Raw genomic sequence first — 12,957 nt, 5'->3', positions numbered from 1 at the left:
TCACAAGGAAGACTTAAACCTATAATTTCTTCCCTAGTGATTTCCTGCATTCCTACTATGCATCAAGTGCTGTGAGTAGTACATTTTATCACATTCACACAATGATCCCAACAAGTGATTTGCTAACTAAATGTTAAATGTGGGGCATATAGAGTGCTAAATACGTTAAATATACTATATTGTTTAAGCCTTATTGCCACACTTTGAGATATGTCACTGATTCTACAGATCAAGGAACAAAAGCACACAGATATGAAGAAACTTGCCCTGTTCCAATATTACAGAGGTAGGATTTGAACCCATATCTGGCTAATTCCACATTTTAGGTGTTTTACCACTGTTTATTATCATCTCCCATTTCACAGATGTGGAAATGGAGGCTCAGAAATAACATGACAGGCCACACACAGCTAATCAATGGCCCCTTGTACTTTCTTTCACCTTCAAAAGTTCCTTTGATGTATGAGGTAGAATTTCAACTGTCTCATTTGTCCTATTTATTAAGGAGCTACAGTGAATAAGACACCATAGTCAGTCTCTAGGGAATCTGTACTTCAAGACAGAATCCTCATCCTTACAGAATGTATGACCTAGTTAATGGAAGTATGACAAGGGCACACACAGCATAACATGTGGGAATCCAGACATAGCTTATGTGGTGAAACCCCTGAGCTACCTTTGGCTAATAGGAACAGAAATCCAAGATTCAGATTGACAGAAACCATAGGAAATGTATTTCCTTACATATTGTGAAGACTGCAGACAGGGTGGTTTGGGGGCTGGTTCATTCAGCATCTCAACATCTGCATAAAGATGCAGATGTAGATCATTCTTTCCCTGTTTCCACTCTTCCACTTTTGTCTTTCTAAGAGTGAGAAACATTTCCCAGATGTTCCCCCACAGATCCCTGAGCATCTTTGGCCAGAATTGCATAATATTCATCCCCCAGATTATTTATGTCTAGTAAATGGAGCAAACATAACTGATTTAGAGGATTCCTGGGACAGGCATGCAGGAGCTCGAGGAGGATGGATATCTATTATTAAATCTATTATTAAATATATATAGTGCTTTACTAATGAATCAGACCCAAGTAGTTCTAGGGGCCAGCTCATGTGACCACTGTTGGATGTGGGAATGCCTTGGAAGCCACAGGCAGCACATAGGAAGCTCAGAAACATGAGAACAAAAAGCACTTATATAACTATCTCTTTTGGGACTCACCTGGACTCACCTAGAACAGTTCAAATGACGCCTCTGCTATTTCTCCCTGTGTGCTCTTGGGAAAATTGCTTAACCTCCATGCATTCTATTTCTTTGATTGCATAGTAAGATTCTTTATCACACATTAAAGATTTGAACTCTCTACTCTCCATGTCCAAGGAGCCCAACAATAAATATCCCTCTAAGCATCAAATAGAACAGAAGACATCCATTCGGAAATTTTTCTCAATAAAGATATTGTATAAGATTATCCAAACTGCAGAGGGTCAAAGGGAGTTTAAATCCAGTCAGGTTTCACTCACCCAGCTGTGCATCTTGGCAGATGCTTGTACCATCCCAAGAAAGGCATCATCCCACAGGGATATCATCACTTGCCATGTGAAAAGTCTAGGCGTCAGCATCTGCACAGGGAGAGTAATATCTTTTAAAAATTGGCACCAAGCGCTATGTGGCTTAGCAGCAGCCCAGCAAATCAAGATGCTCACAGTGAGAAACTGGTGCTTCTCTGCTGGGCCTTCATGGGAGACAACGTGCAGAAATGGTAGGCACATGGTTTTAATCCTTCTTTGCAGCCCAGAACCTAGTACCAAGAAGGTATGACAGCTATGAGCATGGACTGGGGAAATTTAATGTTGGGGCTTTCACCCCAAGTTGGCTTCTTTGTTATTGTTTTAGTTTGTGCTTCTGAGCTGAGGGTTTGAGGGCAGGTGGCTTTTTGGTAGATGATCCTGGGAAGCATGGTAAGGTGATAGGGAACAGAAGAAAGCTGATACTGATTATCACTGTTGGCAACTTGGCCTTCATTCTACCAGGGATCATATGAAGGACTTTACAGGAAACAACTTAGAATTGTCTCACTAAGGAACAAAAACTTGGGTATTTAATCTAATGACTCCTACTTCCCATAGATGATGGTTGATCTGGGGAATGTGGTAGTCAACTAGAAAACCTCCTAGTTATTATCCCTGCATTCTAGCATTTGTGTCCTTGTGTGGTCTCTTCTCATGGTGTGTCAGGATCAGTCTGTGTGACCAGTAGAATATGGCTGAATGATGGCTTGCTAATTCTGATGGTAGATTATTAAAGACATTATGTCTTTTGCTTTGTTTTCTCTCTTGCGTCACTCACTTGGGGAAAGCCAGATGTCACTCAGGAAGCCAGGTGCAGAGGCTCATGTGGTTCCTGTTGGCTTCCTGCCCAGAGCCATGTGAGTCAGTAATCTTGGAAGTGGATCCTCCAGCCCAAGTCAAACCTCCAGATGACTGTAACCCTGGCCAACACCTTGATGCAGTCTCATGAAAGAATCTGAGACCATATCAATAAGCTTTTCCCAGGTTCCTGACTCTCAGAAATTGTGTGAGATAATAGAGTACCTAAGTTCAGGGTAATTTGCTGTGTAACAGTAGTAACCCATACGTGGCATCAACTACCTAACACTTCTGAGCTGTTTCTTGCGTGGGCCAGGCAAGCTCCTGTGGCCTGAAAAAGTCATCAGGAAGAGGGGCACAGGTGACTGAGGAAGGAAGTTTATAGCATGTACTGCAACTGTCCATGGAAGCTGCAGGTGACCTCTATAGAGGATGTGTCAGGACAGGTCACAGCCATGCCAGCTGTGCAAATGAGCAGGATCATTCATGCCTCTGAGCTTCAGTTTTCTCTCCTCTTTCTGCCCACTTCTCTTCTCCACTTTCCCATTTTTTCTCCTTTCTTCCTATTCCCTGATGGACTGATCTTTGAAGACATCTATCTTCTTGTTTAAAACCAGGGTTCTGGGGCGCCTGGGTGGCTCAGTAGAGTAAGTATCTGACTTTGGCTCTGGGCATGATCTCAGGGTCTTGGGATGGAGCCAGTGTCAGGCTCTTGCTTAGTGGGCCATTTGCTTCTCCCTCTCCTTCTGCTCCTCCCTCTCCCCGCTCCTTCATGTGCATGCATGTAGTCTCTTTCTGTCAAATAAATAAATAAAATCTTTAAAAATAAATAAAACCAGGGTTTTTACCTAATCTGTCCCACCTTTGTTACTTTCTTCTTTTTGTCCATTCATTTCCAGTTATATTGACCTCTCTGCTGTTCCAAGCACACACAAGATATGCTTTTCACTCAGCTCTTAGTACTAATTGTTGTCTTGCTTGGAACACTTTCCACCTGTAACTCCCTCACATTCTTCAAGTCTTTGTTCAAATATAGTCTCAGTAAGGTGTATCCTGATCATCCTTTTTTTGCAGAGAATCTATGCTTCACTTTGCTACTGAAATGGAAGATACCGTAAGTTCAGTAGAATTTTTAGAAAAGCCAGATATTCGGTTTTTTTTTTAACATAATTGAATTCCCTGTTAGTCACCACAAAGGGATATTGAATATTTAATTGTATTTATAAATCTGAAGTTCAGGAAAAGTTAATCAGAACATACACATTTTGGAGTAGTATGTTTGAAGGATATTTGAATCATTGGGATCATGATGTTACTGAGGGACAAGGGTGGGGGACTGGGGGGATGAACAAATATAGAGAAGAAGACCAAGAACTGAACACTGAGGTAAGCCAATTTCAAGAAGCTAAGAAGAAGAGAGAGAAGTCAACAAAGAAACTGAGAAGAATAAAACTAATGGGCAGGAGAAAAACCAAACTCTCATGTTGACCTGGAAACCAGTGTACTAAAATGCATGAAGAAGAGAGTGACAAGCTGTGGAAGATCCTGCTTAAAGTTAGTGGGAATATATGATTTGTTATCAAAACTAAGACACTTGGAAAAATAAACATAAGCCCCAGGTTGGGAAGCAGTTTTAAAATAGAACTATGTTGGGAAGCCATGGCCATGTGGTCATAAGTTAAGTAAGATGAGGAATGAGAATTGACAGATTTAGCAATGTGAAGGCTGGTGTGGAAATGCAGATAGCGCAGGGTAGGGAGTTGGGAGAGTGGAGTGAATTGGATAGTGTCCCCCCAAATTCATGTCTGCTGGAACATGAGAATGAAACCTCATTTGGAAATAAAGTCTTGGCAAATATATTAAGTGAAGGATTGAGGTGAAATCAGACTGGAGCTTAAATCTAACAAGATGAGAGGATGCAGAAAAAGGCACTCATGTGAAGACAAAGATGTCTTGATGTGAAGATGATCACGTGAAGACAAAGGCAGAGATGGGAGTTAGGCTGCTCCAAGCCAAGTAATGCCTGGGATGGCAAGAAGCTGTCAAGGAAGTCAAGGAAGGATTCTCCTCCAGAGCCTACAGAGAGAGCCTGGCCCTACCAATATCTTAATATTACATTTTTGGTCTCAAGAACTGTGAGTGAACAACATTCTGTTGTTTTAGGTTGCATTGTGTTTTGAGACAGTGTTTTGCAGCCCTGGAGATTAATAGAGGAGGTAAAAAGCAAACTGCAAATGAGTTTAAGAAAGAATAGGAGGTGAGAAATTGGAGGTAGATGGTATGGAAGATTGCTCCTAAACTGTCTTATGAACTGATTACCTATGTTGAAGGGCAAGGGTTTTTTTTTTTTTTTTAATATTTTGATCTATTGCATAATGTTATTTCTATAAAATGGAAATAGACAAATTACTCTAAAAATGAAATAAAGAACCCAAAACATGCAGCAACAAAAAATGAAAAATTTTAAAAAGGATAATAAAACCAGAGTTCTTGACAGTCAGCCCAGGTGAACCCTGAAGGACTGATGAATCTTTGATTTTTATAAGAAGCTGTTTTCAGAATTGAGTGTTGGAGTCTCTGGCTTGAGGTGAACAACAGGGTCAATTCCAGTAGATTCATGAGACTTGGGAGAGTAACTCAAAATAATGAAATAAATGAAATGAATAAAATAATAAAATAAAATAAAAAATAGTAAATAAATACACGGAAAGGCAAATGGGTTGGTTCAGTTTAAACCCTAGTCTCAATGCAAGAGGCCCCAGGCACTTGCTTTTCATGTCAAGTAGCCCACCCCCCCAATAGCTTCAGACTTGAGGTCAGTTGCAGGAAATGCATTGGAGATCTGATCATGCAGGCCCTGTGCTATCAGAGGTTATTCCTCAAAGAATTCCTCAAAGAATGCTTATTCCTCAAAAGGTTATTCCTCAAAGAATGCTTAAGCTTCCTTTCCTCTAGAACTCAGGCAGGAGGGGAAAGTGGCCCAGGGAGGGATCATTTTCCTGTAAATGCTTCAACCAAGTGTGCAGATGTCCATTGTTAGAGGAGAAAGTCTGTTGCTTTTGACAGATTCTTAGAGGCCCCCCAAGTGTGAGAACTACTGATCAAGGCTGGTATGCTATGCAATTTGTATCAACAGGGCAGAAAATAGAGCTTTAGCTAATGGGTTTTTTTTTTCCCCAAAACTAGTCTTGGCAAGATGAAAATAGTATTTGGAAGGAATATGCTTGGAGGCAGTGTCTAAAATTTAACTGCATTTAAGCTTATCTTCTTGATCCTACTGGTTCCATGACTTTAACAGGAGTTTCTGCCCATGTCATTAATGCATTTTGATACCTGGGCTTCTCCGTGGCCCTCCTTGGCTGTTACTGCCCCTGAGCCAGAGCGCCCTGCCCCCTCCCTGGCTGGAGAAAGTATATTAGTAAATGTACAGGCTGAAAAATGCCAAGGTTTAATTTAATAAGCTCTGTTGGTTGATGAAAGTGTAAGCATATTAGCAGTTTTTGTAGTATTGGCAAAATTATATTCAATTCAGTAAATATTACTGAGTACCAGCTAGATGTCAGATTCAGGGCTTATAAAGCATTGCAATGCTCCAAAGCAACCAAAAAAAGAATTTAATGTGATGAAAGGAATGTACGATTAAATACAGCTTAATCGTGTTTTGAGGATTCAGAAGGAATATCAGCTGTTCTTAGGAACATTATTTATCATAGATCTTGTTTTTCTTCTTTTTTTTTTTTTGTTCTTTTTCTAACAAAATCAAGTAAATAGATGCTAGGTAAACCTGGGTTACTAAGCAGGTTATCAGAAGAGGGACTTGGCAAATAGGATGTGATTTTAGGCTTGACTGCAGCTAATAAAAGAAAAAGTGAATTTTTGCTCCACTGTGCCTTTGTATTTCAGAGAGGAACTCACAGCAGCCTCCACCCCCAAACTAACTGTCCATTTGCCAAATGATGCAAAATCTGGTTCCTCTTCATGGACCTCTAAAATTAACTTTCAGATGGTTGATTCTTATAGATGAGAACTGGGATTCTAAATACTCAAAGGCCATAGAACATGTCTGTTGAGGTGATTTATTGTGTCCAGATCAACAGGAAACTGGGGGTGCACGGTAGCTGGGTAGACCACACCACTCTTCCCCAAGCCTTTTACCCTAACATTTATTTCTCTGGTCTCTGGCAAAGTTTTATGCAAGTTGTGACCAAAAAAAGTCCCTACTACAATCAGCACGTGTCACGCCCTAAAAAAGAAAATTTGCTTTTTGCCTTCAAATCAGGAAGTTCTTCTAAATGTCTTGATGAAGTTTTTCTTGCTTTCTTTAAAGCTAGTCTCTCATCTGTCACTGACAGCCTGGTCAAGGCAAACCACTGGAATGCAAGAGACATTCAATGTTTCCAACTCTAGGGTTTTTTTTCTGCTTAAGAGTTCATTAGAATTGCAAATGGAATTGGCACTGAGTTGAATTTCAAAGATGGCTTGTCTGACTTAATCATTAAAATAAAATATCTTGTGTGTCTCTGTGGCACACTAAAGAAGTACTATCTGTAGCTCTTTATTTTCCTTGATTCCATCAGGTTATAGGGACACCTAGCAATTTAAATAGCATTCGCATACCTAATATCATATTTGTTTCTCTTAATAGCTTTGCAAATGGGTTTTTGTATTATATCCCTATTTTTAAAATGAGTAATTATCTGTAATCAAAAGGCAAATGATAATAGATATTAGCATCTCTATGGAAAAAATGGAACCCTCTTCATTGCTCATGGGGATATGAACTGGAGTGGCTGCTGTGGAAAACAGTTTAGCATTTCTCAAAAGGTTAAAAATAGGGTTATGTGATGACCTAGCACCTTGGCTTCTATGTGTGTGCTGAGGAGAATTAAAAATGTATGGCCACACGGAAACTTGTACGTGACTGTTCATAGTAGCATTGTTCATAATAGTGACACAACCCAATTGTCAGCTGATGCGTGAGTAAACACAATGTGGTATATCCACCCAGCGGGATATTATTTCACAAAAAGATGAAGTCCTGATTCATATTACAATAGTGACGGAACTTGAGAACATTATGCTGAGTGAAAGATGCTACATGCACACACACACACACACACACATACACACACACACTCTGCATGATTCCATTCATGTGAAATGTCCAGAAATAGCAAATCCATAGAGACAGAAAGTAGAAGAGTAATGACCAGAAATGGAGTAAAAGCTGCATGAGGAGTGACTGCTAATGGGTATGAGGCTTGCTTTAGGAAGATGAAAATCTTCTAGAACTAGTCTGTGGAACAAGTTGGTGAATATATTTAATACATTAAAATATATTTAAAGCCACTGAATGTTCAACTTTAAAATGGCAGATTTTATGACATGCAGATTATATCTCCATTACAAAAAATGTATGAGAAAAGAAAATTAGGAAGCAAGATTACCGAAAAGTGATTTAATTTATCCAGCAAGTGATGCCCATTGGTGGAAGAATGGATTATTTAAAACATTTGCAGCATATTCAGCTTAGAATATTACACAGCACTGAATGAAGCAACTATAACTAGGCGAGGACATGGATAGATCTTAAGAACATATGCAGGTGGAAAGAAAAAGCAAGTTGAGGAAAAATACAGATTGTTCAATATGTTTATAAGACTTAAAAACACATACAATTCACTGTGTTAAATAAGAATTTCAACTGAATAAATCTGAAGATCTAATTGGCTTTATTTAATGATTCATGAATCAGCCAGCCAGCATCCCATCTAGAAAATAGAAAGGAGTTCTGCTGAGCTACAATCTGGGAAAGGTTTTTAGAGGCAAAGAAAGAATGGGAAAGGGAAATTATTAGCAAATTATGTAATCTTTTAGGGAAGGTGGCCCTTCTACAGGAACAGAGGGACTCTATCAATAAATTCACTACTGTTGCCCAGAAAATTCCATGTTGTTTGATTAAAGGTAATGTTCCTGGTGGGAGGGGAAAGTAGGGACTTCAGTTATGTTAGGTATTAAGTCTTGGTTTGCTAACATAAGGCCTTCACATACATGCCTCCATTTTGAGCTTGTGGTTCTCATTTTAATGGTTGATATATTTATAAGAGAAAAAAATATATTTAGAATTAAACCAAATGATAGTCATCATAGTGATATGGGTTCAGAGAAAGACAAGAGTCTATCAATATTCCGGTTCTTGAATGACAATATGCTAGAGGTCAATACTTATTACATTATTATGTATTGTAAATCTTCTTTTGTGTATGAATATGATATTTGGGTATACCATCAGAAATTGACATTTTTCTTAGTCAAAAACAGTGAAATATCAGACATTTCCTATTCAAATATTTTTTTTTTAAAGTAAGTAGAAGAATGGAAATTTGGACACACATTTTCTGACACTAAATTTAATATGGTACACACTTTTGGGGCCAGGTTTTGTACCAGCCTTGTTTCTGATATAGTAATATTAACAGTAGCAATAGTGGCCAGCTCTGATTAGATGTCTATTATGGGCTGGGCACTGTGTAAATCTTCACAGCAAGTCAATGATTCATACTTTACAGAATAAATAATGCATTTGTTTTAAGAACTTACCCCTGAGTGACTTAAGACACTTTCTGTGTCTTTTCTACAGTCCTGCATAAAAATACTAGCTTCAATATCAAAACATAGCTAGCCCTTCGTCTTCATTTTCATCATGACAATCTTAGCCCACACAGCCACCAATTTTTCTCTTGGCTACTGCAAGTCTCCAGCGTTACCCAGCTGCCTGTTTGTCCTGCTTTTGGTCACTTGGAATGAAGTCTGGAGTCCTTACTGGCATCTACAAGGTTGTATTAGTTCCCCAGTCTTGCTGTAACAAAGTATCACCTACCTGGGAGCTTGAAACAAAAACAGAAATTCGAACAAAATAGTTCTGGAGGTTTGAAGTCCTAAATCAAGCCATCAGCAAGGCCATGCTCCTTCTGAGTCTCTGGGTAGAATCTTTCTTTGCTTCTTTTTAGCTTCCAGTGGTAACTGGAAACCCTTCGCTGTGCCTTTTTTTTTTTTCCTGCCTTACAACTGCATCATTCTAATCTCTTGCCTCTGTCATCACTTGGCATTCTTCCCATGTGTGCCTCTATTTTCTTTTTCTTACAGGATTGTATTGGAACAGGACTCACCCTAATTGAGTATGACCTTCTTCTAAATTGATTGCATTTGCAAAAACCTTATTTCTAAATAAGATCACATTGGAAAATACTGGTGGTTAGGACTTCTACATATCTTTAGGGGTGATATAATTCAACCCATAATAAAGGTCTTTCAAGACCTGCCAGCTGTCTATTATCCATTGCCTGTCTCCCACTATGCTTCTATGCATCCTACTTAGTTTCTACCACAGACTCTTTGCATATACTGCTCTCTGCCTAGAATATACTCTTACAAATTGCTCTGCCTAGAATCTACTCCCCTGATTTTTCTACAGCTTTCTCCATCTCTGTTTTTAGGTCTTAGTTTTAAATAATAGCTCCTCTAAGATGTATTGCCTCTCCCAACCTCTCTTAAACAAGACCTTATCTCTCTATTGTTCTCTTTTTTCTTTGATAGTTTCCTTCATAGCAATTTGTAGATAGTTATAATTAAGTTACAAATAAAAACAATCTGTAAATATGTAACTACTGACTTTCTTGGTCTTTGCTCCTTGTCCCACTCTCCCTAAATAATACTCTGTGAGGGCAGGCGTCTTGACTGGTTCTGAATTGTGGCACACTGCTTGATACACAGAAAGTATCCTAAGTTTTTGTTCAAATGAATAATTGAATGAACAAATGAGTGAATGAATAAACCAGAAGCAATTACGGAAACACACATCTCTGTCGAGAAGTCAGTCTCACATAAAAGGTTCAGAGCAGAGAGGTTAATAGGAGACAGACCTTTCAGTTTTACCACTTATCATATGACCTTTGAACTTGATGTCTCTAAGTCTCTGTTATGTAGTCTGGAAAACAGGGGTGACTACTCTACCCACTTGTCTCAATCAATGAGAAGGAGACAAAATACACAGGCATAGGTGTTAGTAAAGGCAACAATGGAAGGAGAATTGGGGAGTTTATCAAAAAGCAGTGATATAAGTTGGGACCAGCCAGGAAGTTCCCAAGGAACCAATCTTGTCTCACTCAGCCAGTGGGCCAGCTCCAAGAAAACACAGAGGACAGTACTATCGTGAGGCCACTTTGTGTATGCTTTTTTTGCATTAAGCTAATTGATTTGGCAGCAATTTTGCCACTAGGCTACAGGCCTGGGAAACTGCCCATTACGCTTAATGGTTCAAATCCTTGAAGTAAGATGGCAGTGCAGGAATTTGGAAATTTGGAATCTCCATACTTGTGACTTTATGGAGGAAGATTTTAGTAAGAAACTGTGAAGAGAGAATTGGCTAGAATAAAATAGAAAAAGAAAATCCTATGAATATATTTTTAGGAAGCCATAAATCAACACCAACTCTGCAGCCACAGTGAGCACTTGCTGCAAGGGACAGGAGACAAAATACAGATCTGGGAATGGCACTTGAGTTAGCTTTAAATGAGAGGCACAGATTCATCCCTGGGCTTATGCTGACCCAGTGAAAGCTGAAGCTTGCTGCTCTTTGGGCAAAGACATTACATTTTCTTTAAATCAGAGGTTTTCACTATTAAAAGCCAGTTGTATGGATTCCACAGTTGCATTAAGAAGAAATCTAGACATGAAGCTCTTAGTTGATTAGTTAGAAGGCAGCAAGTTCACAGCTTGATGTCCAGAATAGACAGACCTAATATAGAATCTCAGTTCTGTCATTTATAGGACCAGAAAGCATATGTGTACTTGGCTTGGAATCAGGTGGAAAGGGCCCTGGATCTGAAATCACCTCTGCCTCTCAGTTACAAGGTGGGATATCTCAGATAGCTGTCAACCTACCTAAACCCCATATCTCATTTGTAAATTCAAGATTGCAGTTGTTCTAAGAATCCCTTCAGGTAGTACCCTGAGGTTACTTCCAAGTCATCACCTACAAGAACTCATAACTACCTGTTCTCAAAGATCCCTGTATTTCTATACTTCTACTACTCATGATCTATTATGCTGTAGTTCTTCCCTCTAGACAAGCACATCTTATATGTGTTTCCTTACTGTCCCTTCAGGATTATTTTTGACATTTTTTCCCCTTCTAATTGTACTCTCCTCTCCCCATTGTATTTTAATATCACAGATATTCTATCAGTTAGTGTACTGTGATCCCTTAGAGGGCCATAAAACGTTGTCACACTTAATATTTTTTGCCCCCGTCCCACAAGAAATTCTTGGCCTGTTGGGGGCATTGTGGCCCTCTGTTGAGAATGTGTGCCCCAGACTATAATAAGTTATAGGCTAGCAAAAAGTATGTGTCTTATTTACAACAGTATCCTTAGTACATAGCACATAAGAAATGCACAATATTTATTGGATGGGGGTGGTGGTGAATGGTTGAGGATTAACTGAGAACAATGTAAAGAAATTGCTTAGTCTTATGCCTGCTACACAACAAGTAGGAAATATATCTGTTCCCACTTATGAAAATCAGTCCAAACCTTCCAACAGCACTGTATGAAATTACTTCAGATCTTTGTTTTCATCTCTAACCTAATTGTTGACACATTGAGGACACATGTCAATTTACTATTGCTCTGTGTCACTAACCACGTGTTAACTTTTTAAGGAACAAACATATGAAAAGAGGAATTAAAATATAGCTTTCAACTCATCTTGGGTTGAAATAATTCCAAGACTGTAGAGATCTCTCCACTAGTGAAGGAGTGAAACATGATACCTTTGCTCATAACCACCATTTCTGTCTCACTGAAGTGATTTGTTTCTGCAACCTGGAAACCCTCTGGAGGCAGAGGAAAAAGAAAACCTTGCACTTTAGAGCATGTTCAGCTCACTTTTAAACCAGAAATCTTTGGGATGAGAATGCTATAACTTGCAAAAAGAGAACTTTGCCCTGAGAATTTGGACACACCAAGAAAAAGGACAAGCAAATTGAATCTAGGGCATTAGAAGTTAGGAGAGGGGGTAATTTGAGGCCTAGGGGCACTGATGGGGAGGGAGAAAGAGGGAGTTTTGAGGGCTCTGGGAGCTTCTGTTTCCTAATCTGGGTGCTAATTACATGGATATGTTCAAGTGGTGATAATTCACAGCTTGACACTTATGATTTGTGTATTTCTATGGATGTGCATTATAATTCAACCAAAAGACAGAATAATAAAACCAAAGAATGAGGTAGGTCTGAGCCTTCTAAAGGTTACTTGCTTAGGCAAGTAACTTTTCTTCCCTGAGCTTTGAGTTCCTTTTTTGCAAACCAAAATAATACTAGCATCTACCTCAAGGGTTTGATAGTAGGATTGAATGAAATAGAGTATACAAATGGCTTAGCACAGTGTCTGGTTCATTGATTATTAATAATTATGAATTAGTTCTTAATGTTTAACATTATTTACTTGGCTCAAATTTACTGAGATAGAGTTAGAAGTGTCCATCACTTTCAACTCATGAGCAATGGGGGTCCAAGTATAGGAAAGTA

The 12,957-nt window shown here is 39.0% G+C and overlaps 1 protein-coding gene and 1 long non-coding RNA gene across 5 annotated transcripts in view; one reads left to right on the top strand and one right to left on the bottom strand.

The window, feature by feature from the left end:
* Positions 1-9,383, bottom strand: part of LOC119864637 — a 28,977-nt gene extending 19,594 nt beyond the window's left edge. The window contains exons 1-2 of the long non-coding RNA XR_005374637.1: positions 9,253-9,383; positions 1,527-1,625 (exon numbers count right to left, since the gene is read on the bottom strand). This is a non-coding gene — a long non-coding RNA (uncharacterized LOC119864637). The remainder of the gene's footprint in view (positions 1-1,526; positions 1,626-9,252) is intronic.
* The window catches only part of GRM7 (glutamate metabotropic receptor 7), an 834,441-nt gene that overhangs the window by 636,590 nt on the left and 184,894 nt on the right, over positions 1-12,957 (top strand). The gene's annotated exons all lie outside the window — the stretch shown is intronic.

This window comes from Canis lupus, chromosome 20 (assembly GCF_011100685.1).
Source record: "Canis lupus familiaris isolate Mischka breed German Shepherd chromosome 20, alternate assembly UU_Cfam_GSD_1.0, whole genome shotgun sequence".
Classification (NCBI taxonomy): Eukaryota; Metazoa; Chordata; class Mammalia; order Carnivora; family Canidae; genus Canis; species Canis lupus.
Note: the sequence above shows the minus strand (reverse complement) of the source record. Positions and strands in the feature narration are given on the sequence as shown.